Consider the following 15,784-nt stretch of genomic DNA (forward strand, 5'->3'; position numbering starts at 1 on the left):
CTCCGCTTGGGAGTCACCTTGAGCTCTTGCGGTACTGCCAGTGGGTTTTGGTACGAAACAGGCCCGCTCCGGTACCTCCACTGCGGTCGCTCTCTCCTCCGCCGGGACATCTCTTGTTGGCTGGGCCTCGGTCCCCACCTCAGCGGTGATATAGGGAGCCAGGACAGCCTTCTCCTCCGCCTCCGCCACCTCCATCAGGGTTGCTGGAGAGGCACCCCGCGGGGGTCTTGATCATAGGCCACGGTTCTACGGGCCATAAGTAGAACGTGCCACATTGAGGGCATCGTGCCGTCATGCTCGGGGCCGGTCCGGGTGTCCTGCAGTGTACGCACAGGCACCGGAGATACTCTCGGCCATCAACCTTCACAACCAGGAAGCCTACTGTAAATTGATCAAGGGTCACATTCAAATCAGCCATCTTTTGCGCGGGGGTTGAGTAGTTCAGCTCGCTCTTAGCTCCTTCTCCTTCAATGGTCAAGCTGAAGTGAAGTTCCTCGCTCTCACTTCCTGTCCCTCCTCCTTCTGGGGAGAACAGTTCTGATTGGCTCTTTGTGTGCCCCCTCCCTCTGGTGGAAACAAGAGAAGGGGCACTCTCTCGCTCTGCGTGACGTGGCTTCGTTTGTCGGCCAGTCACTGCACAGTTGGGCGTGGCTTCGGCTTTCGCTCCGCTCTCTCTGCTGGGGATCTGGGTTTGGCGCCAAACCCCTGCACATCTCTCGCCACATATTTTGCACAGTCTTTTTGCACACAGCACGTGCGCGCTCCAGACTCGGCGGGAATCGCCATTTTGGATCGGCTGCAACCCGTGTTGCAGGGAATGACGCTGCTGTCGCCATTTTAACCTCCCCATGCCCCGCAGAGCACATGTATCTACGGCCGCTATCTTTAATGAGCCCTCTAACCCAGAATAGCGCTACTCTCAGTGTCTACTGTGCAACACGTTCCTAGACACTGACTGTGCTCTCTGATGCTCTCTGATACTCTCTGGTGCTCTAACCCACGAATAAAACGTATGGCATACCCCAGGCTAGACAGAACTCCTTCTTAGTACACCGCACTCGCTGATGGTTCTTCACAAGCACTCTGTGGTGTGTTCTCTGGGTACTGGCTAGTGTACTGGGCATCTCCCTAAGTACTGGGCTTTGGGACTAAGACTATAGGGCTGTTCCACCCACTTTGGGATTCCTCAATTACACCTAGTTTTAGCATTTTTTTAACCTCTAAACTTATAGCCTTTCTTTTGGCCTCTGGGATTCGGTACGGTCTAAGGTTAACTCGGACCCCTGGTTCAGAGACTAGGTCATGTTCAATTACGCTAGTTCGACCTGGCCGTATAGAGAAGATTTCTTTGTTTCTTCTCACTAAATTCTGAACCTCTCGTTTCTGATGAACAGACAGGGTTTCAGCTATGCTAACCTCTGGGTCAGTTTCTTGATTCTCTGACGGACCTGGGGGTACTAGGGTTAACAAGACTTCTCTATCTTTCCAGGGCTTGAGTAGGTTTATATGGTATATTTGCTCAGGTTTCCTCCTACCTGGCTGTCTTACCTTATAATTTACTTCTCCCACTCTTTCCAAGACCTCATATGGCCCATGCCATTTAGCAAGGAATTTACTCTCCACGGTGGGAACCAGAACTAGTACCCTATCACCTGGAGAAAAAATTCTGACCCTAGCACCCTTATTATATGTATTCCTCTGTGCTTCTTGAGCTTTCTCCATGTGTTCCCTCACTATGGGTAGGACTGCAGCAATGCGGTCCTGCATCTGGGCAACATGCTCTATTACACTTCTGTAAGGGGTAACCTCGTGTTCCCAAGTCTCTTTGGCTATATCCAGTAAACCCCTTGGGTGTCGGCCATACAATAGTTCAAACGGGGAGAAGCCTGTGGATGATTGGGGAACTTCCCTAATGGCAAATAACAGGTACGGTAACAAACAATCCCAGTTTTTCCCATCTTTATCAACCGCCCGCCGTAACATGCTCTTTAAGGTTTTATTGAACCTTTCCACTAAACCATCTGTTTGTGGATGATAGACTGAGGTTCTGAGATGCTTGATTTTTAGGAGTTTACATAGCTCTTTCGTTACTTGGGACATAAATGGTGTTCCCTGGTCAGATAGAATCTCTTTAGGAATCCCGACCCGGGAAAACAGAACTACTAACTCTTTTGCTATGTTTTTAGCTGAGGTGCTACGTAGGGGAACTGCCTCCGGATATCGGGTGGCATAATCTAATATTACCAATATATGCTGATGTCCCCTAGCAGACTTTATTAGGGGTCCTACTAGATCCATAGCAATCCGGTCAAATGGTACCTCTATTATGGGAAGGGGTACCAATGGGCTGCGGTACGCCTTGAACGGGGCGGTGATCTGACATTCTGGGCATGAGGAACAATAATTCGTAATTTCTGCCAGAACCCCAGGCCAATAGAAGCTTCGGAGAACCTTTTCTTTTGTCTTTTCCACCCCTAGGTGTCCCCCCAATGGATGACTATGTGCGAGGTGTAATACTACGTTACGGAATGTCCGTGGTACCAACAATTGTTTAGTTGTAACTGATTTCCTTTTATCAACCCGATATACTAGGTCGTTCTCTACCTCGAAGTAGGGGTAAGCAAGTGACCTATCTGGTTGGCCAGGAGTACTATTCTGGTCCCGTATATTTCCCCTTGCTACCGCTAATGTGGGGTCCTCCCACTGGGCCTTCTTAAAACTCCCAGGACTGACCTCTAGGTCAGCGAGGGTCTTATCCGGTTCTGGGTTGGTAAGTGTCTGCTCAACATCTTGATTTGGGGTATTCCCTACCAAAGTAGTGATGGGGAAGGGAATTTTACAGCACTCCTCCTTTTCCCCCTTCTTATTTGGGCCCTCGTCAACCTCCATTTCTGAAAAAGGGAAAGGATTTGTTTCTTCTAATACTTCGTTATGGTCCGCTATTGAACTCTGGGCGCTATTTTGAGCGGGGGACCACATTTTTAGAAAATGGGGAAAGTCGGTCCCTATTAACACATCATGTGCCAGTTTGGGTACAATACCCACCTTGAAATCTAAAGAACCAAACTCTGTTTCAAAAAAACATCAACAGTGGAATATTCATGATTATCCCCATGTATACAACAAATTGCCACTCTTTGTGAACTGTTTCTCTGTTTCTTCTTAATGGGCAAGAGGTATTCGGACACTAGTGTGACCATGCTCCCAGAGTCAAGAAGTGCCCGAACCCTCTTACCATTAACCTTTACAAATGCCCACAGATGGTTATTCAAGGGGTCCTCTGGGCTAGGGCCCATACATTGGGACAACAGCGAATAAGGTTCCACGCTGTTGCATTGCATGGGCTCATCATTTAGTGGGCAGATTTTTGCTGTGTGGCCCCTCTCATGACAATTTACACATTTAGGTACATAGTCTGTGTCCCACTTAGAGCCTTTTCCCGGCTCCCCATGTTGGCTATTGCCCTTAGTGTGCGAACCACTGTTGCTTGTGCTGCGTGAAGGGGGTCGCCGCTCTTCAGCGCCCCTTAACCCCGGTACCCTTTTACCGTCTCTGGAAGAGTCCTGGAACCTCGGGTAGTGGGGTTGCTCCACGACTGTGGGTTGCGGGTGCTCTTCTGCTGCATTGTACCTTTCTACGAGGGCCACAAGCTCATCCGCATTGTGGGGGTCACTCCGACTGACCCAACGGCGTAAGGCAGAGGGAAGTTTCCTCAAGAACTGGTCCATGACCAACCGTTCCACGATGTGGCTGGCTGAGTTGATCTCGGGTTGTAGCCACTTCCGGGCGAGGTGGATGAGGTCATACATCTGGCTTCGGGTGGCTTTATCCATCGTGAAGGACCATGCGTGAAACCTTTGGGCGCGAACAGCCGTGGTTACGCCGAGGCGGGCGAGGATCTCGAACTTCAATTTTGCATAGACGTTTGCTTCGGCTGGCTCTAGATCAAAGTAAGCCTTCTGGGGTTCGCCGCTTAGGAAGGGTGCGATTAGACCAGCCCACTCAGCTTCTGGCCATCCCTCTCTCTGTGCCGTGCGTTCAAACGTGAGAAGATAGGCTTCCACATCATCCGAGGGTCCCATCTTCTGAAGGTAGTGGCTTGCCCTGGTCATTTTCGGAACTGGGGCTGCCGCTGCCAGTGGAAGGTTACTGATAGTCCCCCTCAGGATCTCGAGTTCCTGCTGTAAGCCCTGAGCGAACCGCTGTTGCTCCTCTCTCAGCAAGCGGTTTGTCTCTTGCTGGTTTGCATTCGCGTTTTGCAGGGCTTCATTCGTCTGTTGCTGGTTTGCATTCGCCTGTTGCTGGTTTGCATTAATCTCTTGCTGGGCTATTAGCAGCTGTTGCTGGGCTGCATTCGTCTGCTGCTGGTTTGCATTAGTTTCTTGCTGGGCTATTAACAGCTGTTGCTGGGTTTCATTCACGTCTTTCTGGGCAGCGACATTGCGTACCAGCGCACCCACCACGTCTTCCATCTTGTTTGCAGAGGATGAAAAAAACTTTTTTTTTTTTTTTTTTTCTTTCAAAGTTCTTCAACCCGCAGACCCCCTAGTGTTCTGCCTGCATTCTCCACCATATGTGACAAACGGCTTACTCCGGGGCTCCGTCGTTTGTCCGGGACTGTTTAGAACACGGTCTTTTAGGGTAGGTTAAATGATGAGGCGTCACGTACTGTTCCTTTAAACAGGCTATGCCTGGTTTATTCAGTCCCAGGCACTGAGACTGCCACAGTGCATACAACAGAAAACAGATCAAAACAAAAGCTGCTCACCTGAGCGATAACTTAACTTAGATATCCCTGACTCAGGGTTGGAAGTGGCTTTTCCACTCCCAACAACAAAACAAGGTACTTTTGCAGTCTTACACAAATGAACAGAAAGATTGAACCTGTTTGGGGAAGAGGCTTCTCCCCTCTGTAGTTCAGCAGCCTTCCAGCCTCCTGGCTCTTGTGGAGAGCCCAGAGCAAACAGGAAATCAGTCTTACATACCTGATTCCTAATTAGCATGACAGGTGACAGAAATCAGGCAGCAGACAAACTCTGGTCTGGATCTCTCATCCCTCAGTTCCAGCGCTTGCCAAACTGTGGGATGGAGTGTATGTATTATAAGGCTGCACTCCCAGGCCAAACAGGATAGAAACTGTCTAGTATCCTGGGAGCCCTATATACGGAATTTATTACCATCCCCTGGTTTCTGTCACAATATATATATCTTTATTTAATAATTTTTTTATTTAGAGTTATTTATTTATTGTGGGGCTGCTGTGTGTGTTTTTTTTATTGTGGTTAGCGGGTGTGGGTGAAGGGGGTATTATCCCCAACGGTGGTTGTTTAGGGCTTGCGTGGGGGTAGCGGAAGGGGTTAACCCCTTCATGACCGTAGCGGTATTAACTGCTACCGTCGTGAAGGGGTTCAGTGCAACTGCAACCCCCCCACTAGCCCTAAACTCACACCAAGGGCAAAATACCCCCTTCAACCACCCCCGCTACCCACAATAAAGCTGGCACGGTGGGTTAACCCCTTCATTGCCTTTGCGGTTAGCCGCTAAGGTAATGAAGTGGCCTGTACATGCATTTTTCCTGCCTCGGATGAATGCCGGGGGGCTCCGGTGCTGATATTCCTGGATATCAGCTCTGGAGTCCACCTGCATCAATCCGAGCCAGGAAAAGGCCTGATTTTTTTTTTATGTCAGCTAGCGCCACTCAGCTCGAGCTTGTTGCCAAGTTTTGTTGGCGGAGCGATTTGGAGAAAAAAATCTCAATTTTAATGGCGCGATCAGCGGCGAGATGCTGGTCGGAGCTACCTGAATACGCTGGGTTTTAAAACTGGCGAAATATTGCTTCTTTTTTTTTCACAAAACACAAACTGGCGGATTTTCCTCATCTCGCCAGTTTTTCGCCATTTACAAAATTGCTGTAGGCATATTTGGCAATAAACTGGCGAGATAGCCCTTCTCGCAGCTCTCTGCATAGGCCCCATTGTGTTCTATTTCCAACTCTCTCCATTCTCTCATAGCTAATGTGTTAATGTCTTGTACAGTATGGCACAAAGTTGCAAGTGGTTTAAACATTGATAAATTGTATCTATTTCAATTGTGCATAAGTAGAGGAATTATTTTCACTCTTCAATTTCACATTGTTTTATTTCTAAAATTTGCGCCAGGTGCAACCGATATCATTGATATTTCTTGGCTTTTGTGTTAAAGCCTGCATTGGGGCTGCAGTGTTTAGATATTGACTTTTCACCATAGATTTTGCGCACCTGATATCTTCCAGAATATATGTATACCAACACATGGAATATCCCCACAGTACTTGGGTACAGGTGTACCAGTGTCCCAGTGTCCAGACCCCAATGGCCTTTCCCACCCCCAAGTGTGAGACAGCGCTGCCCACGTGAATGTTGGTGCACTTATGCGGATACCTTCCCGGGCGCTCCAGCCCCTGGGTGTAGCTGAACAACAGTCAACAGGCAGTCTGCTCCAACAACGCCTTCCGCATCCGCGTGGGGTGGTCTCCAGCAGGAGCATCCCACCATAGACAGTCTCTGAATGTAGGTGGTCTGATCCCAGACCACAAGTTATGCATCACCGCATGGCGTAGACACTGTGTCCCTGATACTACACAACACAGGACAAAGTGTCCCTAACTATGGGCTTCCCTATATAGCCGCAGGTGCCTATTGTGATTCAGAGACTAACTGGGGCCTGCAGGGGAAAGCTGACGTAGTCCCAGGGCTACTGGTACCTGGGACCCTACCTCCCTCATCTGTACCCTGCTCCCTACTCACCAACTGCCTTAACTGTCATAACTGTTATCAATTATATAACTAATTATATAATATTACAACCAAGGTAAAGGGGAGGGGGAACTGGAACCCTCGCTACTGCCTAGACACAGGTGCTACAATCAAGGGAAATAACTGAACTCAAACTTGGAAGAAAAGAACCCCTATAATGAGAGCACTCAACGGCTGGTGAACTGATCCTGTTGACCTGGGAACCTGAATAAAGGTAAATGGTCTAATCTAACATGTAATGATGAATGAATTAAAATCAATTTTAATCGGATAAATCCTCAAATAAAATATATAGGTATATGGGTAAACCTCTGTTAGGTTACCCTAAACAAATGGCGAAAATTAAAAAGGAGAATGGGTGTAGGGATAAATAGCCCTATTTGAAGCAATAGATACTCTCTAAACAATTTCACCTGCCAGAGATGGTAATGAGTAAATTGGTGACAAATACTGCTGGTGAGAACAGGAGCCAAGAAGGTGTTAAATTCTGTAAGGTATAGTACTGTGACTACCCTTAAACATAGCTGCAGACAGATGATAATGTCTACATGAACACACACAGCTGAAGGAGATGTTAGTGGCTCAAAAGTCATGAGTCAGAAACATACAGAGACTGCTTAAATTAGCGTTATAGCCCACCTGGAACAATGGAAATCTTCCTAGTAATGTCTGAACAGTACAGACTACACACATCTAGAGTACTCCTAGTTGTTAAAAGGACCCTAGAGCTATGTTCTGTCTATAATTCCAGAGCTGCGAGTCAGACAGATTGGCAGACTGATAGTGTCTGTCAAGGTGTCTTGATGACAACGTCTTGTGCCCGGAAGCCCTAACAGATGTTCGTGGTACAATGTCTGACTGTGAGTTTAAAGTTAACTCAAGTATTCTCCTTGATACGGTAAATGAACCTATAGTGTCACCAAACAAAATAAGGCAGTTAAAGTAAAGGGAGCAGGGAGCACATACACACTGCGTGACTGGACAATTTAGCCGGTTGATTTTGTCTGTCACTATGTCTCAGGCTGTCACGTCTAACACTGTGCTGCCACTAGATCTGAATTGATCGTTAGCCCTTCCGGCACATATTGCGCCTAAATCCCCCCTCCTAGAAGCACAGACACTGGAAGTCTGTGTACCGAACGATCCCTCCAGAAGGGAAGGAGAGGTAAGTTTCAGCGGTATGCGAGAGTCTCGGAGACCGTCACCTATGATGTCAGTACGTCTACTGCCATTTTAGATTAGACCCATTTACCTTTATTCAGGTTCCCAGGTCAGCAGGATCAGTTCACCAGCCGTTGAGTGCTCTAATTATATAATATATTATAAATGCAGCAGCCCTATTGGCTGCCTGGCAACATGTGGTCTGCAGCCCCTGAGGCTGCAGGGACTTGTAGTTCCCAGCGGATCTATGGGTGTAATGGCCGCCGCTGTCTCACAATCTCCCTGCAGCAACCACACAGCCGTTCCCCTCACGCAGCCTGGAGGTAAGAGGGGGACTTGGCTATATAGGCCAAACGATGACGCGTGTGACTAGGAGGCGTGGCCTTGGTGTCGCAAGGGTAGTTTTTTTCCCTGCCTCACTGTGATTGGCTCACAGTGTCACATGGCACGGCAGCCACTCGAAAGACACATTTATTTGTCTTTCCACACACACAGCTGACACACCAACGCTCTCTGCCGTGGGGGCGTCCACTATATACACTGTCATAGGAAAACAGGTATTTCTCATTGACGCGCACGTAAGAAAGTATATAGAATAGTTATAAATTATCTCAACAATATAACTATCTGAATGGACATTGAATCGTACAAAAAGAAGAAACAGAAGTAATATAATCCCAATTGTGAACAACACACTGATAGATATTTATACTGATTCTAACACAGGGCAAATGAGAATACATATAGCATAAACCTTATATGCAATTCATAAAAATACAATACATAAATGCTTGAGTCAAGAAAATCTTTATAACTAAGTGGAATCTATATCTCAAATAAAGAAAAATATTGTGTATGAATATCCTGCAATAAACATTACAAATAAGGGAAACGGTGAGGACACAAAATGTATTTCTAAATTCAGACCTAGAGGTGCTAATGTTTTTAGCTTGAAAATCCAAACTGAAACTATCAGGGTGGCTTTGACATACTGAGCCTTGGGACCCAAAACTTAATTCATAGTGTTTCCCTGCCAAAATCGTGCATGACACAGAAGTGGATAAAGAAAAAGGATCCCTCTAATGCGTGCACTATACCTCTTAATCAGAACTGTAATATTATCTTTATATTTTTCTAAAAGAGATGAATGTTCATCTCCACTAATATATATATTTTATTTGGCACAAAAAAGTTATTAAAACCTGTTTTCCAACAGCATGTAGTTCCTCGCGGAAAACGGAGCACAGCAATGCCAAATAAGGGGGCTAGATACCGATGCATAAATAAAAATCCTTTATTCCATGGTAGACATCATGGCATGGGATGTAAAAGCCTCTTACGCGTTTCGGGCCGTCGCCCTTACAGGGTTAGCATAAGTACTTCATGATTGAGGGATTGGTATGGTAGTGTGAATAAAGCAAAATAAATTCTTTAAATATTATCGTGTGTGATAATTGTGGTGAAAAATTACAAAAGTGAATTATATACAAGACGTGATCTGTGCTACATAAAGTGTATAGTCAACCAATACTTCCCTTTCAGTGTTGAATATATAATCTGTCTCTTGGTTTACTTCCTATTAATATAGGTCAAAGAGACGATACATATTCTAGTGTTTAGCTGTCGATGTCAGCATCAATGAAGCGCATATGTATAATACTGGTAAGTACTGCAGAAACCCTGCGCTTACCTTTAGGGTGCACTGGTCTGCGTTTTTATCAACCAGTTATATATATATACACATATTTTTTATTTATGTAGCCCCTCTTCCCGGGGCCAATTGCAGATCGGGCCCCCTACGCTGTACTAGCGTCTGGCTACGTGTCTGTGGGTGGTGCATACCTGTTGGTAACAGGAGGGCCTGAGTCTCCCACGATGGTATGGGGGATGACAGGACCAGGTTTCTGGGGTGAATGCCTCCGTCTCATTTAAGGGTGCAGCGCCTCCATCTCTGGTAAGCCCCAGGAACGTAGGGTGGAATCCTTCCAGAGAGTCCCCACTCAGGGACGAGAGATTCCACTCTCACACAGTCTTTACTTAAAATCAGCAGCAGCTCTTTATTCAGTGCAGCGCAGCAGGATCACATGCAGGTACAGCTTGTCTCTCTCCTACAAACTGCTCTCCTCCAGGATGGTATCTTCTCCCTGCCTCCACCCCAGGCCAAGGGCACCCAGGGTGGGGCTAGCTCTTCCCTCACCCCCTAGACAGGGTGAGAGGAATTGGTCCACCTATAGCTCACTATAGTTCTAGCAGCTCTAATCAGGGCCTGCTAGTTCTCCTCCTCCAGCTGTGCACTTCATGCACTTCTCACTCTGACACTCTAACACTAACTGGCCGACTGGAACTGACGCACTAAATAGATAGTGCCCTGCCCTTCATGACATCAGCAGGTACCGCCCCTGTGTCTATGCCTTCCACACAGTCAGGTGACCTACTTCCACCACTCAGGGCAGAGCTTGAGGTGGGGGAAACCCATGATAACTCCTGTCAGCCTGCCCTTACTAGGGCTTATACCAGGAGGAGGACAAACATATAGCCCCATTTCTTACCAGGGCTACACTCTCCCTCAGGTGGAATCCAATGGTCCCCACTTGGACCTAATTTAATGTACCATCCTGCAGGCGAATAATCTGGGAATACAAACACAGTTGATTAGTGCATATACATCAGACTGTCACACCCGGATGGTGAACATACACATTGAGTACCTCCCAACATGGAGAACTCGAACTAATAATAATGGCGAGGGTCAGGTTTCCATACTTCCCTCCCATTGTGATCCACAACCTTTATGTAATACGGTTGCACAGACCCATACTCCGGTCTATACAGTACGCTATGCATGTAGATATTGCGCCCGGTACTCCAAGCTCTTATCACATCACAGATTTTCTCCTCATTTAGATAAGCTGCCCTACCAAACTTAGTTCGTAGGTACTCCATGACAGCTTCTCGGAGCCAAGTATCTCTCTGCTCCTCTATTTCCTATATAATTGGCTCGGGTACATATAGGAATTCATAGCCATGGGATTGCCTGTACCTTGCCACTATGGCCCTGCCTGCCCTACTCAGCTTTGTCAATTTCCGGTCTCCTGCCCTGTCTGGCAGTACCCAGAACTGGGGCTCCTCTGCGGCAACATCATCATACAATATGGCGGAACCTTTGGGGAGTATTATCTTCTGCTCAATCTCCCTGTACCGGTTCTCTAGTTCATCGGCAACCTCCTGGGGAGAAAAGGTGCCTACAGCCCACCAATGATCTACTATACTGTTCTTGATAAGCAGGAACCGAGTACGGTCCATACCCTCGTGGTAACCTTTAAACAGCAGGGCCCACCACTTATCTTGGTGCTCGTATCTTGATACCACACTCATACCTGTATCAGATTCTGTTTGGGAGGACACACCTGACGTCGCGGCCTCAGTAGAGTGCGAGCCTTTGCGTCTACCTCGTATCACATTGGTGTAGATTGTGGGGTTCATCTTGTGTACTACTGGACTCACGGGACCCGCTTGACCAGTTGTCTGGGACCCTCGGGACCTACCTCTAGGTACAGGAGTAAATGCAACAGGGTTAGACACACGTATGACACTTGATAACGGTACCTCCCCATCAGACCCTTCATCACTCAAATCCCAATCCCTCCAATCAGTGGAATATTTGGGCGTCTTGTCCAGCTTACCCCCACTAGGACCCGGTGGCATGACTCGTGACGGGGCAGGGGCAGTGGCCGGGGCAATGGCACTAGTGGTGGTGACCAGGGGATCAGCAATGTCCTGCATAGTGTCTCTGAGTCGGGCAATGCCATGACCGGTAGGCATCTTATGACTTGCCCTTTCTGCCGTGCTTCGTGCTCCTCTCTTGGAGACTTGAGCCTTGCATCTCTCAAATTCGGCCTCCATTCCCGCTCTCCTCATGGAAGAGAACAAAGCTTCTGGGCAACTGCGCCAGTCGGACCCGGAAGTGACGTCATCGCTGGTGCCCGCGGAATCTCCATCAGCTCCGTGGTCTCGCACCGGAAGTGCGTCGAGAACCGGAAGGGGCGGTGGTGGACCATCCGGATCGCGGACGGGCAGGTAGGCCGTAAGCCTCTCACTCTATCTCTGCAGGTTCCGTCTTCGCCTGGCGGGAGTAAGGGGGTGGTGGTGTCTCCTTACCGCTCCGCTGCCGGCTGGTGATTGTAGGTTCCTCCGGAGCCATCTCGGATCCCATCTCCGCCGCACTGGGAGTCGCCACCGCCTTGGGACTTCTACGCGGCTCAAGCCGCACCAGTGCTCACCGTCAGGGTGTCTCCGGACTCGTCTGCTCCCTCTCACAGGTAAGTGGAACGCCATCTTTATTACAGCTGGGGTGGTTCGCCGGTAGGCGCATCGCCACCGATGATAGGCCGTCTCCCTCCTCCGAAGACTGCAACGGTTCCTCCGCTTGGGAGTCACCTTGAGCTCTTGCGGTACTGCCAGTGGGTTTTGGTACGAAACAGGCCCGCTCCGGTACCTCCACTGTGGTCGCTCTCTCCTCCGCCGGGACATCTCTTGTTGGCTGGGCCTCGGTCCCCACCTCAGCGGTGATATAGGGAGCCAGGACAGCCTTCTCCTCCGCCTCCGCCACCTCCATCAGGGTTGCTGGAGAGGCACCCCGCGGGGGTCTTGATCATAGGCCACGGTTCTACGGGCCATAAGTAGAACGTGCCACATTGAGGGCATCGTGCCGTCGTGCTCGGGGCCGGTCCGGGTGTCCTGCAGTGTACGCACAGGCACCGGAGATACTCTCGGCCATCAACCTTCACAACCAGGAAGCCTACTGTAAATTGATCAAGGGTCACATTCAAATCAGCCATCTTTTGCGCGGGGGTTGAGTAGTTCAGCTCGCTCTTAGCTCCTTCTCCTTCAATGGTCAAGCTGAAGTGAAGTTCCTCGCTCTCACTTCCTGTCCCTCCTCCTTCTGGGGAGAACAGTTCTGATTGGCTCTTTGTGTGCCCCCTCCCTCTGGTGGAAACAAGAGAAGGGGCACTCTCTCGCTCTGCGTGACGTGGCTTCGTTTGTCGGCCAGTCACTGCACAGTTGGGCGTGGCTTCGGCTTTCGCTCCGCTCTCTCTGCTGGGGATCTGGGTTTGGCGCCAAACCCCTGCACATCTCTCGCCACATATTTTGCACAGTCTTTTTGCACACAGCACGTGCGCGCTCCAGACTCGGCGGGAATCGCCATTTTGGATCGGCTGCAACCCGTGTTGCAGGGAATGACGCTGCTGTCGCCATTTTAACCTCCCCATGCCCCGCAGAGCACATGTATCTACGGCCGCCATCTTTAATGAGCCCTCTAACCCAGAATAGCGCTACTCTCAGTGTCTACTGTGCAACACGTTCCTAGACACTGACTGTGCTCTCTGATACTCTCTGGTGCTCTAACCCACGAATAAAACGTATGGCATACCCCAGGCTAGACAGAACTCCTTCTTAGTACACCGCACTCGCTGATGGTTCTTCACAAGCACTCTGTGGTGTGTTCTCTGGGTACTGGCTAGTGTACTGGGCATCTCCCTAAGTACTGGGCGTCTCCTACTTTTGGCCACTCATAGTGCATACCCTGGGCCATGGTCCCTGGACAAGTTAACAGGCTAACACCCCCACTTGCAATACACTGTCTGCCTCAAGGAACCAGGACAGCTATTGCCAGGTTACCCAATTTTACAACACCCTGCTAGGGCACCCAGGGCGTACTGTGCGAGAGTCCATGCTCTCCTGACTACCCCCGGTATGCAAACATGCCCTACTTTCTGCAATACTTGCTCGGAAGGTGTACTTAACGCTTCCAGTTCTGCGTCACTGAAAACCTGTCCTGTTTATCTCGGCAGTGCCTCCAATGTAGCCCCTCTTCCCGGGGCCAATTGCAGATCGGACCCCCTTCGCTGTACTAGCGTCTGGCTACGTGTCTGTGGGTGGTGCATACCTGTTGGTAACAGGAGGGCCTGAGTCTCCCGCGATGGTATGGTGGATGACAGGACCAGGTTTCTGGGGTGAATGCCTGCGTCTCATTTAAGGGTGCAGAGCCTCCATCTCTGGTAAGCCCCAGGAACGTAGGGTGGAATCCTTCCAGAGAGTCCCCACTCAGGGACGAGAGATTCCAGTCTCACACAGTCTTTACTTAAAATCAGCAGCAGCTCTTTATTCAGTGCAGCACAGCAGATATAGCAGCAGGATCACATGCAGGTACAGCTTGTCTCCTACAAACTGCTCTCCTCCAGGATGGTATCTTCTCCCTGCCTCCACCCCAGGCCAAGGGCACCCAGGGTGGGGCTAGCTCTTCCCTCACCCCCTAGACAGGGTGAGAGGAATTGGTCCACCTATAGCTCACTATAGTTCTAGCATCTCTAATGAGGGCCTGCTAGTTCTCCTCCTCCAGTTGTGCACTTCATGCACTTCTCACTCTGACACTCTAACACTAACTGGCCGACAGGAACTGACACACTAAATAGATAGTGCCCTGCCCTTCATGACATCAGCAGGTACCGCCCCTGTGTCTATGCCTTCCACACAGTCAGGTGACCTACTTCCACCACTCAGGGCAGAGCTTGAGGTGGGGGAAACCCATGATAACTCCTGGCAGCCTGCCCTTACCATGGCTTATACCAGGAGGAGGACAGACATATAGCCCCATTTCTTACCAGGGCTACACTTATTTATATATAGTTGACCTAAATGGTGTCTTATTTTCTTTATATAAATCACAATTGTGATTACATTACCATTAGCTATTTATGTCAACATATAAATACATATATAACTGATAATTTCCAAGAAAGTCTTAAAGCCCTTTTAGCTGTATCTTTGAGAAAAGGCTGAGTGTATCCCCTTAAGGCATTTATCTATTTGCGCTGTTTATCTTATTAGTACTTTGCTACGTACAGTATGTATCTCTCAAACGTAGCTGCTAGTGGATTCCTTCACGGTCCACATCTTTGTTATGCTAGCTAGGAGTTAGAAAGTATATGGTCAAATCAAATTGCAACCTTTGTTGCAAACAGGCTGTTAGACAGATGACAGTGATGTCATCATCACCCGACGCGTGTTTCATTCACTGCCGGAAGTGCACAGAGAGACCGGCTGCCGGATGTGAGAGGTGCAGGACATTTCTTGGACCGGAGCAAGACGGAGCTGGACAGATCTCTGGTGGCAGCAAACAGATTTTGGATTGTTCCCATTGCCCAAACCATACCAACACATTGTGAGTGTGATGTGTATATTTTAATGTTTAACATTTTTATTAAAATTTGTTATTTGGTCATTTTTGCTGTTCCCTCATATGTTCATGCCTGAGCTGATACCTATAGAAGAAAGGTGAGTCCAGCAGTCACCACATTCGTTTCCCTCCCAGACACTACAACAGTGGATCAAGGATTCCTTTCTCTTGCCTGATTTTGAAATCAATTCTGTAAGTGTGGAACACTACAGCAGGACTCTCGCATACATTTTACAGACTACACTGTTATTTTTTTCTTTGTTTTCTTTGCACTGTAGGTTTGTCCCTTCGAAAACATTTACTATATGGTGTAATGTATTATGCTGTGTAAATGTTTTATTGGGATGCTAAGCAACATTTACTAAATTTGGCATTGTTGTACCGTTATGTTCTCATTTGTTTCAGGAGACAGTGGTTACAGATTACAGCCATCTAACTTGGCTTACTACCCTTCATTCCCTTAGTGGCTAACCACAAGGCAATAAATGGGTTAGACCTTCCTACCGCTCTTTCCCCTCCACCCCACAAGGCCTAACCACCCTCCCCGAGGCAACTACCCCTATCACCCACCCACCTACCCCAACAAAAGTGT

The sequence above is a fragment of the Ascaphus truei genome, chromosome 1 (assembly GCF_040206685.1).
Source record: "Ascaphus truei isolate aAscTru1 chromosome 1, aAscTru1.hap1, whole genome shotgun sequence".
NCBI classification, from domain to species: Eukaryota; Metazoa; Chordata; class Amphibia; order Anura; family Ascaphidae; genus Ascaphus; species Ascaphus truei.